This window comes from Rhinatrema bivittatum, chromosome 5, assembly GCF_901001135.1.
Source record: "Rhinatrema bivittatum chromosome 5, aRhiBiv1.1, whole genome shotgun sequence".
Taxonomy (NCBI): Eukaryota; Metazoa; Chordata; class Amphibia; order Gymnophiona; family Rhinatrematidae; genus Rhinatrema; species Rhinatrema bivittatum.
In genome coordinates, this window is record NC_042619.1 from 176,082,208 (window position 1) to 176,101,233 (window position 19,026).

Below are 19,026 nucleotides of genomic sequence, written 5' to 3' on the forward strand. Positions count from 1 at the left end.
CTGACCTGTAGGGAGAGCCTGGAGGACAGCAGGTGGCAGACTTGGACTAATGAGTCAACCAGGTGAGCCTAGGGAGCTAGAGGAAGGGGGCGTGCCTAGGTAGCGGCAGTGGCCAGAAAAAGCCAGTGCCAGGAAGCAAAGGGAAGGAAATGGAGGTAGGTTCCGGGGGAGAGGAATCCTCCAGCTGTCTCAGGGGCACAGCCTAGCCTGGAAAGGGAAACAGAGAACCTGTACCCTAAGGGAAGTTAGGGTAGGTGTGTTTGCGGGTGGACTGGAGAGCCGGGGGGGCTCAAACAGTACCTTTAATCCAGCACATGTGTTAAGGGGGTTTGCTGGTGAACTGGAGAGCCAGGGGGGCTCAAACAGTGCCTTTGCTCCAGCACCTGTGTCAAGGGGTTAGACTGCTGGAGAGCGGGGGCAGGGTCATTTGTTCAGCTCCTGAGGGGACGGAGCCAATGTAACAGATTCAGCTACTCTGATTTATAAAATTGCTTTGAGGAACCTCTTTCTCTCTGTGTTATCTTTGGGGGTTGGGGGACTGCTTCAACCCCACTCCATTCAAAGAGAACCCAGAAGCCCAGCAAAACCAGGGCCGGCGGAGACCTGAACCAAGGGAGTCCTGGGCGACTGAGGGACTCCAGGGATATCCAGGACTCGCGAGGGGCCTGAGCTGGAGGCAGCGGAGCGGCACCCAGGTCAGCACGGGCGGTGAGCCTTCACAATATATATATATATATTGAAAAGCAATATCTTGTGGCAGGCGTCCTCTTCAGTCAAAAGCTGGAAGGGAATGGTTTCCGCTATTGCTTGCACAAAGCCCACGAAGGATAAGTCTTCGGGAGACGAACGCCATCTCTTGTCCGGGGGAGAAGGTTCCAACAGAATGTCCTCTGAGGCCTCCGAGGAGTGGTCAGAAGAGGCGTCTTCCCACAGGTCATAAGGGGCTTCCTCCTCACCACTGAATTGTCCGGGTCAAGGAGGGAGGTCAGAACCCAAAGTACGGGGCGCAAGCACCGATAGTCAGGGAAGTGGTACAGACAACGGTTGCACTGGCATCGAGGGCACTGGGAACTGTGGCGGATGCTGGGGCACCGGGAGGCCTGAAGGTCCAGGAACGGGATCAGGCATTGGTGGCACCACCCATGGGGATGGGCGTGGCACTGCTTCCTCCTTCTCTGAGGATCCCGGAATCATGATCAAGACGGGGGGAGGCACTGGTGGCGGACAGAGCACTGCGAGGCCCCCCGGTACAGGCTGCATCAGTAAAGCACCGAGCAGCACGTCCAACCTTTCCAGCAGGGGTGCCAGCATGGAGGGTGCCGGTTCCGATGTCGGTATGGGAGCTGGCTTCGGTGGCTGCTGGAGGCCTTGTAGGGCATTTAGCACTGACTGTTGAATCACGCAGTCCAACTCCTCTCTAATCCAGGTGCGGAAAGTACCGACCCAGGAGGCGGCGGCAGGCTGCGTGTCACCAGAGCCTCCACGGGGATCCGTGGAGGCTCGGTACCTGGCACCGATATCGGTGGGGAACACTTTAGACTCCCGGGCTTGGAGGAGGACAGGGCCTCCTCTCCTCGGGGCTTCTTCGGAGCGGGTTCGGCCGAGGCCGATCTGGTGTCGGTGCTAGCACCGGTTGGTGAAGAATGTTTGTGCTTGGCCCGAGCCTTCTCTGGCGCAGAGGATGATGATCCTGAAGCTTTTGAACGCTCTGATGCCGGTGAGGAGCGATCTCCCGCCCCTTGATCATCACGGCGGTGCGCCGAGGGCGAAGGTCCCGAATCAGATCGATCCCCGAGACCCGATGTACCTACCACAGGAGTCGATGGAGCAGATTGCTTGGAACCAAACAAGTGCTCCATCTTGTCCAGGTGGATGCGTTGGCCTTTGGGGATCATCTGAGTACAGCTGGGTCACTGACGGAGATTGTGGGAAGGTCTGAGACACAGGACACAAACGTCGTGTGTGGGTCCATGAGGGACATAGTCCGCAGACGCGCAGGGCAATTCCGAAAACCGGTCGCCATTGAAATAAAGGCGGCGTGCGGTCGGTGGCTGTTGCCCACCAGGAGGTAGACACTTGAGAACTGACTGCAACAATGCGAAAAAAGACCTACCGAGCGCCAGAGGAATCGGTTTGCGATGGGGGACCCCGAAGTGGGGAAAAACTGAAGAAAAACTTCGAATTGTTCGATGAGGAAAAAGTTCTCAACAGAGCTCCATAAACTGCGATGCAACAGCTCCGTGGAAAAAAGGAGACTGAAGGGGGATCCCGTGTGGCCACAGGGTTGGTGGCATGCTAGGCATGCTCAATGTGCCAGTCAAAATTCTAGAAACTTTGACAAACGTATTCCGTGACGGGGCTCCATCTGATGATGTCACCTATCTGTGAGGACCACCATCCTACTTGTCCTGGGAGAAGGACAACAGCTAGGCAGTTTTTATTGATCCCACACTGGGTCCTTCCCATCAGTATTCCTGCACAGGGTTCTTCCAAAGTGTCCACACATTGGAAGGATCCTGTGTGGGCACATTGCTAGGACCCTGTGCGGGAATACTGATAACGGGGCACATGGGAAGGACCCAGTGTGGGATCAATAAAAACTGTTGATATAATGAATTGAAAATATAGGGGTAAAAGGATAGTGTTGTAGAGTGGCTTTCCTGTGATCGTTAAAAAGTGGCACTTTAGAGTTTTATAAAGGGTGGGGGATTGTATGAGGTATGAATGTGAATGAGTGTGTGTGAGGTGTTTTAGGATACTGTTTTAAAATATCTTTGATATGTCCATGATATAGAGATGTTAAAAACTGATTGAAAAGTGAGTATATGGACTTTTGTAATTTGCACATGTGTGTTTTTGATATTGTAATGATGAATAAAAATGATAAGTTATGAAATACTCTGATGTAATGTTGTGCTAAATTGTAGTTCAATGATAATCTTCATTTATATTGTATATTTGGGTAATAAGATTTTGATGATTCCCTATATACACGTTTGGCTTGCTAAGGATTAGGGAATCTGAATTTTCCCCATATTTGAGTACCATATCAAATAGTTACTAACCAGATCAATAGTTGCAGCTATACTTTAATCCACAGACACCAGAAACTAGATTTTGTCTGCATAAATATATGCAGTGACACCCAGCTCCCAAAAGAGATTAGCTACAGGATTCATACAAATATTAAACAATGGTGAAAAGGCAGGAGCCCTGAGGAAACCCCCATCTGTAAAACCATTGGTCGCAAATATGCTGCTGCCACCTGTGTCTTTCCTTCCAAAAAGGAAGCAATTCATGATAACACTTTCCTACTCAAACCCATCTGCTCACATCTCCCCAATAGTAACTGGTGGTCTACCAGATCAAACACACTGGAAAGATCCATGGATAGCAATAGACTTCTTAGTCTACCTGGCTAAAAGTTATGGAGTTTTCCTCCAGCAACTTGCCCAAACCTCTTTTAAACCCTGCTACGCTAGTAGCCTTGACCACATCCTCTGGCTTCAGATTCCACAGCTTGATTGTGCACAAAGTGAAAAAGTATTTTCTATGATTTGTTTTAAATCTGCAAATTGGAGTGTCTGCTTGTTTTAGGTTTTTTTTATTTTTTATTTTTTTTAACAAGGGTAAATAACGATCCTTTATCTATCCATTCCACCCCACTCGTGATTTTATAAATGTCTATCGTGTTCTCTCCCAGCTGACTCTTTTCCAAGCTGAAGAACACTATACTGCATAGCCTCTCATCATAAAAGAGCTGTTCCATCCTCTTATCATTTTTGTCACTCTCCTCTGCAGCTTTTCTGGATCTGCTATGTGTTTTCTGAAATGAGGAGACCAGACCAGCACACAATACTCAAAGTGCAGTTGCATCACGGCTCCATACAGAGGCAATATGTATTTTCCCTTTTATTCTTCATTCCTTTTTGGATAATTCCTAACATTATATTTGCTTTTTTTTTTTTGATTGCTGCCTAGCCCTGAGCCAAGGATACCAAACAACTGGTCAAAATTGTTCAAGCTTGACATCTAAATGGTTTCCATTGTATTTATCTTGGTGGGGTAGATAGGAAAATTAGTTTCTTACCTGATAATTTTCGTTCCTGTAGTACCAAGGATCAGTCCAGGACACCTGGGTTGTGACTCCGCACCAGTAGATGGAGACAGACTAAAACTTGTGGGCGGAGCCATATATGCTCCTGTGCCAGTCACAGCCCCTCAGTCATACGTAATGTCAAAGTAGAAAAATCCATAAGACAACATAGCTAACCATAGAAACTTGCTAAGTAAACGAAATAACTCCAACACCCCTACAGGAAAAACAGACTCCCCAACAGGGAGAGCGAACAAAACAAGGGGTCAGCGTACTAAAAAACAACGAGCGGACTCCCCATTACTATAGCGCAGCACTGCGGGTGGGATCCTGGACTGATCCTTGGTACTACAGGAACGAAAATTATCAGGTAAGAAACTAATTTTCCTTTCCCTGTACGTACCAGGATCAGTCCAGGACACCTGGGATGAACCAGAGCTAAGTTACCGAGGGCGGGAAGCAGAGAGTCCCGCTCGGAGTACTCTCTCTCCGAATCCCCCAGCATCAGTAGCCTGAACATCCAACCGGTAATGTTTAATGAAGGTATGCAACGATTTCCAGGTAGCCGCCCTGCAAATCTCTTGAGGCGACACCTGAGAAGATTCCGCCCAAGACGCAGCATGAGACCTCGTTGAATGAGCACGAAGACCCACCGGTGGTGATTTACCGCACAAAATGTACGCGAAACCAATGGCCTCCTTGAGCCAACGGGCGATCGTCGTGCGGGACGCAGCAGAACCTTTCTTCGGACCCGACGTCAACACAAACAGATGATCCATCAACCGAAAAGAATTTGTGACCTCTAGATAGCGAAGAAGAGACCTCCGCACATCTAGCTTTCTCAAGTCCCTCGATTTTGGGTCAGAAGACTCCCCTACCGCAAAAGCGGGAAGTTCAACTGATTGATTCAAATGAAAAGCCGATACGACCTTAGGCAGAAATGAGGGAACGGTCCGCAAGGAAACCCCCGAATCGGAAATGCGCAAGAAGGGCTCCCTACAGGACAAAGCCTGCAACTCGGAAACTCAACGAGCCGACGCAATCGCTACCAGGAATACAGTCTTCAACGTGAGATCTTTGATCGTAGAACGCTTCAGAGGCTCAAACGGAGCTGAGCATAAGGCCGAGAGCACCCAGTTGAGGTTCCAAGACGGACAAGGGAACCGCAAAGGAGGACGGAGGTGTTTCGCTCCCCTAAGAAAACGGGAGATATCAGGGTGGAGAGCCAGGGAGACTCCCCGGACTTTACCACGCAAACAACCAAGCGCCACCACTTGGATCCGTAGGGAACTGCATGCTAAACCTTTGGCCAGCCCAGCCTGGAGAAAAGCCAAAATATCAGGAATAGTAGCGGAAGTGGGATCCAGACCCCGCTCTACGCACCACTCTTCAAAAACTACCCAGACTCTAACATAAGCCAGAGATGTAGACTGCTTCCTGGATCTCAGCAACGTGGCAACTACTGCATCTGAGTAACCTTTGCGCTTCAATCGATTCCTCTCAAAAGCCATGCCGCGAGACAGAAGTGATCCGCATCCTCTAAACAGACGGGGCCCTGACGAAGGAGCCCCGGAAACCCCTGTAGACGAAGGGGCGATGCCACCGACAATTGGATCAGATCCGCAAACCACGGACGGCGCGGCCATTCCGGCGCCACCATGATCACGTTGGACGGGTGCAATTCTATGCGCCGCAGGATTTTGCCGATCATGGGCCACGGTGGGAACACATACAGTAGCACCTCCGCTGGCCAGGGAAGAGCTAACGCGTCGACCCCTTCTGCTCCTCTTTCTCGGCGTCGACTGAAAAATCTCGGAGCCTTTGAGTTGTTCCACGTGGCCATCAGGTCCATGTGGGGCGTTCCCCAAGTCCTGCAAATGAGAAGAAACGCTTCTTCCGCCAGCTCCCACTCTCCAGGATCCAGGTGGTGCCGGCTGAGGAAGTCCGCCTGGACATTGTCGACTCCTGCTATGTGAGACGCAACGAGATCGCTGAGATGCCGCTCTGCCCAGGCCATCAAGGAACGCGCTTCCTCCGCTACTTGAGGGCTTTTCGTCCCGCCCTGGCGATTGATGTAAGCCACGGTGGTAGCGTTGTCCGACAATACTCGGATCGCCTTTCCTCGTACAAGGGGTAGAAAAGCTTGCAATGCCAGACGGACCGCCCTGGACTCTAGGCGGTTGATAGACCACCGGGTCTGATCTTCTGACCACAGACCCTGAACCGATTTCCCTTGGCAAACTGCACCCCAACCGGAAAGACTGGCATCCGTGGTCACCACTGTCCAGTTGGGAAGGAGAAGAGATACTCCACAGGAGAGATGTTTGGAATCCAGCCACCAGCCCAGGCTGGAGCGCGCCTGACTCTCGAGAGGCAGTGGAAGATAAAATTCCTCTGAAATCGGTTTCCAGCGGGAAAGCAATGAAGACTGCAGCGGCCGCAGGTGAGCGAACGCCCAAGGGACTAACGCCAGCGTGGAGGCCATAGATCCGAGAACCGTCAGGTAATCGCAGACTCGCGGACGGTGCTGAGACAAAAGACGTCGCACCTGAGACTGTAGTTTGCATATCCGTTCCTGAGAGAGAATCACTCTGCCCCGTTTTGTGTCGAAAACGGCTCCAAGATACTCCAAGGACTGAGTGGGTTCCAGATGACTCTTGTTGTAGTTGACCACCCAGCCCAGGGACTGCAAGAATTGTAGCACCCTGGCTACCGCCTGCCGACACAAGCTCTCTGACTTCGCCCGAATCAGCCAATCGTCGAGGTAAGGGTGAACCAGGAGGCCTTCCCGACGTAAGTGCGCCGCCACCACCACCATCACTTTCGTGAATGTCCGAGGCGCTGTCGCCAGGCCGAATGGAAGAGCCCGGAACTGGAAGTGTCTTCCCAGAATGCAAAACCGCAGGAACTGCTGGAACGCTGGTTGGATGCCCACATGAAGGTATGCTTCTGTGAGATCTAGTGACGCAAGGAATTCGCCTGGCCGCACTGACGCGATCACCGAACGAATGGTCTCCATCTTGAAGTGAGGGACCCGAAGGCATCTGTTGACTCCTTTCAGATCCAGAATGGGTCGGAAAGTGCCGTCTTTCTTGGGAACTATGAAGTAAATGGAATAACGGCCCTTGCCGTACTGATCGACCGGAACCGGAGAGATGGCCCCCAAGCTTTCTAGTTTTCGAATGGTGTCTAGCACCGCCGCCTTCTTCTTGGGATCCTTGCAGGGCGAGATCAGGAACTTGTCCGCTGGAATGCGAGCAAAATCTAACTCGTAGCCGTGTCTTATCACATTGAGGACCCACTGATCCGACGTAATGCTGGCCCATACCTCGAGGAACAAGGATAGACGCGCCCCCACGTTTGGGACAACGTGCTGAGGACGCAAGGAGGGATGGGCCGGCCGAACTTCATTGCGAAGGCTTGGACCCCGCACCCGATGGGGCCCCTCCTTGCCTGCCAAAGCGTTTGCCTCGAAAGGACTGCTGCCAGTGAGTGTTTCGAGAAGAGGACGGTCTATAAGAGGACCCGGTGGATCTTTGTGGCCTGGACTTTCGGGGTCCCCGGAAATGAGCTCTGCTGGAAAACGAAGAGCGCACCCGGGCCCTATCCTCTGGCAGCTTAAACGCTCGGTTCTCACCTAGCGAAACCATCAAGTCATCTAACTCCTTTCCGAACAGCAATTTCCCTTTGAAGGGTAACGCCCCGAGGTGAGCCTTGGACGAACCATCCGCTGCCCAGTTGCGCAGCCAAAGGAGACGGCGTGCCGACACTGCCGAAACCATGGACCTAGCTGAAGTAAAAGATCATGGAGCGCATCAGCCCCATATGCAATAGCCGCTTCCAACCTATCTGCTTGGGAAGCCTCCTCCGGAGAGAGACCTGCATTAGCCTGCAGAACCTGGGCCCAGCGCAGACTAGCTCGCATGGCGAAGTTCGTGCAAATGGCGGCTCGCACTCCCAGGGTGGAAACCTCAAAAATCTTTTTGAGTTGTACCTCCAACTTCCGGTCTTGAATATCCCGGAGGGCCGTAGCTCCCGTGACCGGGATGGTAGACCTCTTCGTGACAGCGGACACCGCCGAATCCACCTTTGGAAGTCTGAGGAGCTCCAGCGCCTCCTCCGGTAAAGGATAAAGTTTATCCATGGCCTTGCTGACTTTCAAACCCAGCTCCGGAGTATCCCATTCCTTGAATAGGATATCCGTGGACGAGAAATGAAAAGGGAAGGCGACCGCCGGCCCTGTGAGACCGAGCAGAACGGGATCCATATTCGCCTCCTGGCGGACCACCACCGGGGGAGCCTCAATCCCCAGCTCCTGAAGAATGGCTGGGATGAGAGGTGACAGTTCCTCCCTGCGGAATAGCCGAACTACCTTGGGGTCGCCCCCGTCTAAGGCCTGTGCACTTTTCCCTGCACTGGGCTGCGCCGTTCCATCCGGTGCTGCCGTCCCGGCCCCCATCAGGGGCTCTTCGGAGGCCTCAGAATCCGATTCTTGCGGGAGCCCCCGGGGAAGTCGCTTCCCCCTGGACGAGCCCTGGGCAATCTCCGCACCCTTCCTGGCCTTCTTTTTCCGTGGTGGGGACTTGCGGACAGCCGCACGCGAGAGATCCCCCCGTATGCGCTTGCTGCGCTTATATCTGAGGACTTTGCGCAGCAACAGCGCAAAGTCCTCAGAAAATTCTCCGGAATCCGCTGAATCGCTACACGAATCCTCCCGGGACCGAATCTCCTCCGAGGGGACCTCCCCCGCCTTGGCACGCTGCGGGGAAAGCGCGGGAGGCAGAGACGAAGCCCCCACAGTCTCCCTGGAAATTTCCCGGCCAGTGGCCAAAATGGCTGCCACTCCCGCGCTAAGCGGGAACAGCTCCTGAGGTGTGTCAGAGGGGCCCCCACCTCGCGGCGGCGATCGCGCGACCCGGGACCGAGCTCCCCGAGGTGCTGCTGAGGTGCCCTCATCACCCGGAACACAAGCCGAACAAAGGCTGTCCCGGGAGAGACGCGCGCGCGCCGAGCCGCAGGCCCTGCACTGCGAACCGCGAGGCATGCTGGCGAACACGGGAAAACAGAGGCACGTTGAAAAAAAGTTACCTCAGAAGAAAAAAATTTAAAAAATTAAAAAATAACCAAAACGGCGCAATTCGGCGACCTCCCCCCAGCTGGCGACGCCCCCCCACCGACGAAAACGGAGCGGCAACGCCAAGGAACGGAGAGCCGCAAGAAAATAAAAGTAAAACTTTTTTTTTTTTTTTTTACAGAAAAACACGCGCTGTCCCTGGTTCTGAAAGCCCTTTTTCCTGCAGGGGTGAGTGAACCAGGCTCCCTGGTGTCACCCCTGACGCTGCCACTAGTTTAGCCGGGTCCTCAACCCTGGCAGCGGCCTCAACCGGGGGAGGGTAGTCCCCTCAGGACCTCTCAACTCCCCTGGGAGGCAGGGCACCCGGGAAAGAATTAAAAACAAAACCCAATTTAGTACAGAAACAATTAAACCTAAGAAAAACTAACTCAAAATCAAACCTGACTAAACACCAGAATCAGGTCAGGCAGAGGCTGTGACTGGACCTGCACCATCTACTGGAGACAGAGTAAGACTGAGGGGCTGTGACTGGCACAGGAGCATATATGGCTCCGCCCACAAGTTTTAGTCTGTCTCCATCTACTGGTGCGGAGTCACAACCCAGGTGTCCTGGACTGATCCTGGTACGTACAGGGAACAGATGCCTAGGAGGGAAGGGTTAGGTCAGCCGTTATAGTTGGTGATTCGATTATTAGGAATGTAGACAGCTGGGTGGCTGGTGGGCGTGAGGATCGCCTGGTAACATGCCTACCTGGTGTGAAGGTGGTGGACCTCACGCATCACCTAGATAGGATTTTAGATAGTGCTGGGGAGGAGCAGGCTGTCGTGGTACATGTGGGCACCAACGATATAGGAAAATATGTGAGGGAGGTTCTGGAAACCAAATTTAGGGTCTTAGGTAGAAAGCTAAAATCAAGAACCTCCAGGGTAGCATTCTCTGAAATGCTCCTTGTTCCACGCCAGGATTCCAGAGGCAGGCAGAGTTCTGGAGTCTCAATGCGAGGATGAGACGATGGTGCAAGGAAGAGGGATTCAGTTTTGTAAGAAACCAGGGAAACTTTTGGGGAAGGGAGAGTCTTTTCCGAAGGGATGGGCTCCACCTTAACCAGAGTGGAACCAAGCTGCTGGCGCTAACCTTTAAAAAGGAGACAGAGCAGCTTTTAAACTAGAACAAAGGGGAAAGCTGACAGTCACTCAGCAGCGCATGGTTCGGAGGGAGGTATCTTCAAAGGATACTAATGAAGCATTAGAGTTAGGGCATCCCAACAGAGAAGTTCCGATAATAAGAAAAGTAGTCCAAGTGCCTATAATTAAAAACTCACCTGAGCTAAAAAGATTCCAATTTATCCCTGTCAACTGAAAAGCAGAATGTAAATACAAACAAAAAACTCACTTTGAAATGTTTGTATGTAAATGCCAGAAGTCCAAGAAATAAGATGGGAGAATTAGAGTGTCTACCAGTGAATGATGACAGACTTAATTGGCATCTCAGAGACATGGTGAAAAGAGGATAATCAATGGGATAGTGCTATACCAGGTGCAATGACAGAGAGGAGCATTTTGGTGGCAGGTTGGTGCTTTATGTCCGGGATGGCATAGAGTCCAACAGGATAAAGATCCTGCATGAGACTAAATGCACAATCAAATCTTTATGGGTAGAAATCCCTTGTGTGTTGGGAAAGAGTATAGTGATAGGAGCATACTACCTTCCACCTGGCCAAAATGGTGAAACAGACAGTGAAATGCTAAGAGAAATTAAGGAAGCTAACCAAACTGGTAGTGCAGTAATAAAGGAAAACTGGTTCTTACCTGCTAATTTTCGTTCCTGTAGTACCACCGATCAGTCCAGACTCCTCGGTTTTGCCTTCTTTCCAGCAGATGGAGACAGAGAAAGTTTCACAGACATCGCTTCTTAACCCGGTGTGCCACCTGCAGCAACTCAGTATTACCAAGTACCTAAACATAAAAAGTCAAAAAGTATTCCAATACTCAACACTATCAAATTCCCCAGAAAGAGCAGAGGAAAGAGTTAAATTTCTAATGCAATTCAAAAACTCTATTGAAAGGATTAATGAGAAACCTGTGCCATTTTTCAGAGTTATTAAAGAATGAAAAACAGATCGAGCGGACTCTCTAAAACTTCTCTTCACTACGGCAGGATTCTGGACCGATCTGTGGTACTACAGGAACGAAAATTAGCAGGTAAGAACCAATTTTCTTTCCCCTGTATATACCCAGATCAGTCCAGACTCCTGGAATGTACCAAAGCTTCCCTAACTGGGGTGGAACTGCGATAATCCCGCTCGAATACCACTTTTACCAAAGCTGTCAACGCCCTGAGCCCGGATATCCAATCTGTAGTTCCTGGAAAAGTATGTAAAGACTTCCAAGTAGCCACCCTGCAAATCTCTTGCGGCAATACCAGTTGGCATTCTGCCCAGGAGGCCACATGGGAAAGGGTAGAATGAGCTCTTAACACCTTCAGGATAGGATGACCACGACACATATTTGCGGGCCCAATACCCTCCTTCAACCACCACGCAATCATGGCCTTTGACGCTTTCTGACCCTTTTTCGCACAACTCCATAGCACAAAGGTGATTCGACAATCTGAAACTGTTAGTAACCTCCAGATACCTCAACAAGGCTCTTCTGACATCACCATCTTAATTCTTTTGAGTGAGGCGCAACAACCTCAAAATCTGTAAAGGCTGGAAGCTCCACTGATTGACTTAAGTGGAACACTGAAACTACCTTGGGCAGAAAAGACGGAACCATCCTTGGAATGTCCCTGGAATTTGATATCCGCAAAAAGGGTCCTCTACATGACAGGGCTTGAAGCTCAGACACCCTTTCTGGCTGAACAAATTTCCACCCAAAAAAACCACCTTCAAAGTTAGATCTTTTACGGTGGCCCTCTTCAGAGGCTCAAATGGCGCCTCACACATGCACTTCAGGAACAAATTAAGGCTCCAAGAGCAGCACACATGACAAACGGGGGGGGGGGGGGGGGGGGGGCACAGATGTTTCGCCCCTCAGAGGAAATGTAACACATCTGGATGTGCAGCTAGGGCTGTTCCATGAACCTTGCCTTGCAAGCAGCCCAGAGCAGACTCCTGCACTCTCAGGGAACCAAAGGACAAATCTTTCAACAGGCCTCTCTGCAAAAAATCCAGAATCTACGCCAGTGAAGCTCGCTGAGGATCAACCCCCTGCTTCGTACACCAAGCCTCAAAAACTCTCCAAACCCTTGGCATATGTTAGGAAGCAGAAGTCTTAAGAGCATACAATAGAGTAGAAATAACATCCTCACGATATCCTTTCCTTTTTAGTTACTTTCTTTCAAAAGCCAAGCTGATAGACACAAAAGCGATCTGCCCTATAGTAGAAGCTTTGGCAGATGGCCCAGTCTCCAGGGGCATCCTCTGCTAGATTGACTAAATCTGCAAACCAAGGCCTTCATGGCCACTCCGGAGCCACAAGAATCACCTTTCCTGGATGGAAATATTCTTCTCACAAGTTTGCCTACTAGGAGCCATGGTGGAAACACATAAATCAGAATGTAGTGTGGCTAAGGAAGAACCAGGGCATCGACCCCTTCCGCTTCATGCTCTCTTCTCTGGCTGAAGAAGCGCGGCGCCTTGGCATTCCTCTGAGTTGTCATAAGATCCATATGAGGAATGCCCCATCTGCGAGAAATTAGAGTCATTGCCTCCTCCGAGAGCTCCCATTCTCCTGGGTCCAAATGTTGCCCACTGAGAAAATCTGCTTGCACATTGTGGGATCACGCTATGTGCGAGGCCTCTATCGAGGCCAGAAGTTGCTCCGCCCAGGAAATCAGCATCTCTGCTTCCAGAGCAACCAGTTGGCTCTTGGTACCTCCCTGGAGGTTTATGTAGGCCACAGTCGTCACATTGTCGGCCACGATTCTGCACTGTTGCGCAAAAGAGGAAGAAACTCCTGCAGGGCCAACCATACCGCTCTCATCTGTAGGCGATTGATGGAGCAGGCCACTTTCTCTGCCGACCATTGGCCTTGCACCGACTGGGACTGACACATAGCTCCCCAACCGGAGAGACTGGCATCAGTAGTCACTACCATCCACTGTGGCACCTTGAGTTCCACCCCTCGGCACAAATAGTTCCAGCTAAGCCATAATGAAAGACTGGATCTGGCAGATTCTGTAAGTGGTAGTGGAAGATGAAGCTGCTCCAAAATCAGATCCCACCGGCATAGCAATCCTTTCTGTAGAGGTCTGATATGGGCAAATGCTCATGGGACCAACTCCAAGGTCGAGGCCATGGAATTGAGGACCTGCAAGTAATTCCAGACCCTGGGCACTTGGGCCTCAAACAGGTTCTGAACTTGAGTCTGCAGCTTGACAATCCGCTCCTCCATGAGAAAAACCTTCTCCACTCGGGTACCAAAGCGCGCGCCAAAGAACTGCAGAACCTGCGAAGGAGAAAGGTGACTCTTGGACAGATTCACTATCCATCCCAACAAACTCAGGCGTTGCACCACCATGTCCACCGCTCGTCTGAAAAGGTCTTCAGACTTCGCCTGGATAAGCCAATCGTCCAGATAACAGTGGACCAGCATGCCTCCTTTTCTGAGGGCTGCAACCACTACCACCACGGTGAAGGTCCTTGGGGCTGTCGCTAGGCCGAACGGAAGAGTGCAAAATTGAAAATGCTTCCCCAGGATCATAAACCGGAGATACTTCTGATGGTACGGGTGAATCCCTATGTGCAGATATGTCTCTGTCAGATCCCAGGAAGCCAAGAACTCCCCGCTTCACACTTTTGCTATGACAGACCTCAGAGTCTCCATCTGGAAATGGGAAACTTTGAGAGCTACGTTTATCTTCTTTAAATCCAGAATTTGATGAAAGGTTCCTTCCTTTTTGGCACCACAAAATAAATGGAATAATGCCCCGTCCCCTGCTCGTCCTGGGAGTCGGTAATAATGGCCCCCGGCATTCGCAGTCACTGAATGGCCTGCTGAATAAGCAACTTCTTCTTTGCCGAGGCACAGGGAGACACCATAAACAGGTTTCTGAGTGGCTGAGCAAATTCTAAAGCATAGCCCTGTCCTATCACACTTAGAACCCACTGGTCAGATGTGATCTTGACCCACTCCTCGTAAAAATGAGTCCAACAACCTCCGATGACTAGAACCGAGGAGTGGGCCAGCCTCACCTCATTGCACCAGCTTGACTCCACCACTACCCTGGCTGGAACTATCTCGGCCCGCACTGTGCCCCCAAAATGGTTGGCTCCAGGACTGCGACCTTCCCGAGGTCTGCCTTTGGCCAGCATCTAGAGATCTGCTCTGACAGAAATGCCTTTGCCCCCGAAACTGAGAGCACACTGGGAGAAATCCTTTGACCCTTTTGGCTTGTCCTCCGGTAGCTTGTGCACTTTGTTATCTCTCAGATGTTTGATAAGCTGTTCCAAGACTTCCCCAAACAGACATTTTCCCTTAAAAAGCAACGCTCCCAGCTGAGCCTTTGACGAAACATCCGCTGACCAGTTTCTTAACCAAAGAAGCCTCCTAGCGGAAACCGCAGACATCATGGTCCTGGAAGAAGTGCGAATGAGGTCATATAAAGCATCCGCACCATAAGCCAATTGCTCCACCTGTTTGGACTCCTGGAGTGACATATCTCTGGCACTCTGCAACTGCTGTACTCATCTCAAACTAGCCCGGAGCTACACACAGATGCACGGATACCCAGAGTAGAAACCTTGAAGATCTTTTTGAGATGTCCTGCAAATCCTTAAGAGCTGTCACGCCAACTACCAGAATGATGGTCATTTTTGTAACAGCCGAGACTGAAGCATCCACCTTCGGCATGCTCAAGAGCTCCAAAGAGTCTTTGGGCAAAGGATAAAGCTCATCAATAGCCCTGCTAAACTTAAGGCCAGACTCCAGAGTATTCCACTCCCTGACCACCAACTCTTTAACCGACTTGTGAAAAGGAAAAAAGTCTTGGCTAGACCCCTCAAACCGGTCCTTCCTCCAAGTCAGCCTGGTCCTGTGGAATGGTTATTCCCAATTCCGCCAGGAACGGTGGGATTAGGGGCCCAAGTTCCTCCCTTTGAAACAAGCGAACCACTGAGATCTTTGCTTTCCATTGTCAGGACTTTTGTCGCGTCCTCTTCCGGATCTTGTGGGCATCGAGAAGGATCAGCATCGAGAGAACTATCCCCATATGGCAATCCCTCATCAGAGTCCTCCGAGGAACCCTCCTTGGGTGCCCCTGACCCAGAAGGACCAAGGGCCCTCTGAATCCTAATGGCCCCCGAAGATCTCGACTTCTTCCTGGGGGGAGGTTCTGCCATCCTCCGCTTAGGAAAGGGTTGCTCTGGGTCTTGTGGGCTAAAAATGCTTTGTGTATCAACAGGACAAACTCAGGTGAAAAAGGAGAGGCGCCATCGGAATCCTCCTCCAGAGGATCAATTTAATTCTCCGACTGTCCCCCCCCCCCCCCCCCCCCCGGACCTTCTTGGAGCTGAACTCAGCTGAAAAAAGCTCAGGCGGCAGATCCCCTCTCACCACTGCAGCCTTCCCCTTAGCGGTGAGCATATCGAAAATGGCCGCTGTCCCCGTGCTCAGCAGGAACAGATCATCGGCCCCTCACATTGCACTCTTCAGCCCAACAGAGTTGCGCTGCTTCCGAGCTGCTGCCGCAGTCCCTCCTGATGTGCCCTTTCCATCAGAGAGGCAACGGGAACAGAGGCTGGAATGAGAAAGGTGCACAAAGATGTCACCACACGCCGTGCATTGGCACCCCTTTGGCATGGATCAGGCCCGGCTGCAACTGCGCGGCAGACACCTGAGGGAGGAAAGGCAGCAGGAGAGCCCAAAACCAAACATGTGCCGCTGAAGCTGTCTCCCTCTACCACCAGCAACGGGAGATTAAAGCAAAGTAAAGTAAACACGCCTGCTTCCCTTGATTTCCTCGTTACTTTTCTCTCTCTCTCTCTTTTTTTTTTACTTTATAAAAGACACGAAAGGAACAACCTTACCTGAAGTGTGGCAGAAGCTTGTCCCAGTCCTCCTGGGGGTGAGGGAACTGGACCACCAGCTTTTGCCTCAGGCAAAATCCAGTAAGCAATCTAGGGTCACCAACCACTGGTCATCCACCTCTGCGACCAGGAGGGACACAGGAGGGATGGGTCCCACAAGGTCCTGCCAACCTCCTGGGAGTGAAATCTTTGTTTGATTGAAACCTCTTATTTTATTTTATTTTTTTCAGGTACAGAACTGCAGGTTTTGCATCTCCTCCATCTGCTGGAGACGGAGAAATACTGAGGAGCTGCTGACGGGAGCAAGATGCTGGCAGGTAATACTTCCGCTGAAGACAGAAGGAACGGTGCAGCCCTTGCCGCCTTGACTTCCTGGCCGAAGATGGCAGATCCGAGGTATTGGCGGACAGATGCTGGAGGGTCTTATGGGGTTCACGCAACTAAGCCACCGCATCCCTTACCTTATTGCCAAAAAGATTATCACCCATATATAGCAGGTCAGCAAGCCTCTCCTGCTTATCTGGTTGGAGGTCTGAGGCCCTGAGCCAAGCCATGCCACGGGTGCCAATCCCGGCTGCCGCAACTCTGCCATCTCAAACACATCATAGGTGGAATGTACCTTATGCTTCTCGCATTCAAGGCCCTGATGCATGACAGCCAGTAACGCCTCCTGCTGTTGATGGAGCAGACTGTTGGCCACCTCTTGAACTTGTTTCCAGAGGTTATGGGACTGCTGGGTCATGTAAAGCTGGTAGGAGGTGATCCAGGCAATCAGCACAGCACCTTGAAAAACCTTCCTACCTAGCGTCTCCATTGCCCTGTATTCTCTCCCAGGGGAGGCCGAGGCATGGGTCTGGTAGCGCTTGGCCTTTTTGAGCGCGGCTGCACCAGGTACAGCCCACCCACCTTCCTACTGACAGGTGGCACTGTGAGGATGTGCTCCCAAAGGTGCAGGAGCATTTCCTTGAAAATATCATGGATAGGAATAGCCACCACCTCTTTCGGAGCAGCCACAAACTGAAGGACTTCCAGCATATTGTGCAGAGCATCCTCCTCAGTCATTAGCTGAAATGGTATGGTTTCCGCCATGGCCGGATAAACCTCGCAAAGGTTAAGTCTTCGGGAGGGGACTGTCGACACTCCTCTGGGAGAAATGGGTCTGAGGGAAGGCCCTCTGAAGCCTCCAAAGAAGAATCAGAGGTGTCATCTCTCCAGGGGGTCATAAGGGGCATCCTCCTCACTGAAAGGAATCAGGGAGGGAGCCCTGGGAACTCCCTGAGACTTGGTTACTGCCAGCTCTGATGGACCAGTGGGCAGCTCTGATAGGGTTGGTCGGGGAACTGGAGGCCACCGCGGCACTGCCAACCCCAAAAGGTCTTCCTCATCCGAGGAGCCATGGACTAGGACGGCAATAGGTCGAGGAAGCACCGGTGCCCAACGAGGCATTGATGGCCCCCGAGGCAATGGAGCCAGCTGGGTGGAAAGGATACCTAGAAGAACGAAGAGGTGTTCCAACAGTGGCTCCAGTAGAGAGGTCGCGATCACTGGCACCGGTGGAGGCACCGGTTCAATGCCCCGTAGGGCTCGATCCACTGCCAACTGCACCCTACGCTCTAGTTCCTCCTCAAAGGCCGCCGATGTCAGGACCGGCAGAATGGGAGGAGGGGTGCGCCGATCCTCGAGGGATACTGGCACCGGAATCAGCAGGGAACGCACTGGAGCCCTAGCATCGATGGAGGTCAAAGCTTTCTCGGCTCGGGGGCTTTGAGGACATCACAGTAAGAACTGGTGCCAAACCGAGCCCGGTTCCATGCTTAGACGGCGACCAATGCCAATACTTTTTTGGTTTCCCACGGTGCTTGGCCTGGTCTTTCCCCAGCGCTGAGGTCCGGAGGTCCTTGCCCAAGAAGAGACGAAGAGGGCCGATCCCCGCCTCCGCTCCTCCAGAGGCAACAGTGGAGGGCCAGATGGAGAGGGATTGATGCCTATTGGTTCCTCACGATCCTTCGGAGTCGAAGACACCAATGCTGACGTCGAAGGCTCGGACCTCTTAGGCCTGAAAATCTTCTCCATCTTGTCCAGGCAGGCTTGCCGGCCCTTGGGAGTCATCTGATTGCACATTGTGGGATGCCCCCAGGCAGAGGATGCACACCTTGTGTGGATTCATAATGGACATAGTCTGGAGGCATAGAATACACCATGGAAAAAAAGCTGAATGGTTGATGGCCCGTGGGTACTGAAAGACACCACTACCAGGAACCGACCTCAAAAAGGAACGTACCGCATCGCTGAACTGACTAAAGGCAGGAGGAACAGAGAAAGACCCGGCGCAGGACCAGGCAAAAACTAGCCAAAAAAAGTTTTCCAGATAAACAGAGCACAAGCTCCAAGACCGTGAGATGACAGCTCCGCAGAAAAAACGGACTGAAGAGGGACTCCATGTGGATGCATGGTCCAGGGCATGCTGGGCATGCTCAGTGCACCAGGTAAAGTTCTTGAAACTTTGATAGATATTTTCTGTGCGGGCTCCATCTGATGATGTCAACCATGATTGAGGACTATCATCCTGCTTGCCCAGGAGAAAAGGTTAGTTTTAATGTATGATCTACAAATAGGAGAATTCAAAACACATTTATGATCAACGGTGCTGAACTTTAGTGTATAAACTAAACTAAAACTTTGGCTTACAGTTAGTATCACATGGCAAAGTATTTGTGCTGCTTTATCAGAAATCCTATCAACTATACATAATAAATCAGACAATTTGAACTGCTATTCAGAAGCTAGTACAAAACCAAAGTAAGATTCCATCAAGTTTGCTTTAT

The 19,026-nt window shown here is 51.4% G+C and overlaps 1 protein-coding gene across 1 annotated transcript in view; it reads right to left on the bottom strand.

Moving 5' to 3' along the window:
* MYCBP2 (MYC binding protein 2) overlaps positions 1 to 19,026 on the bottom strand; it is a 1,075,853-nt gene that overhangs the window by 214,142 nt on the left and 842,685 nt on the right.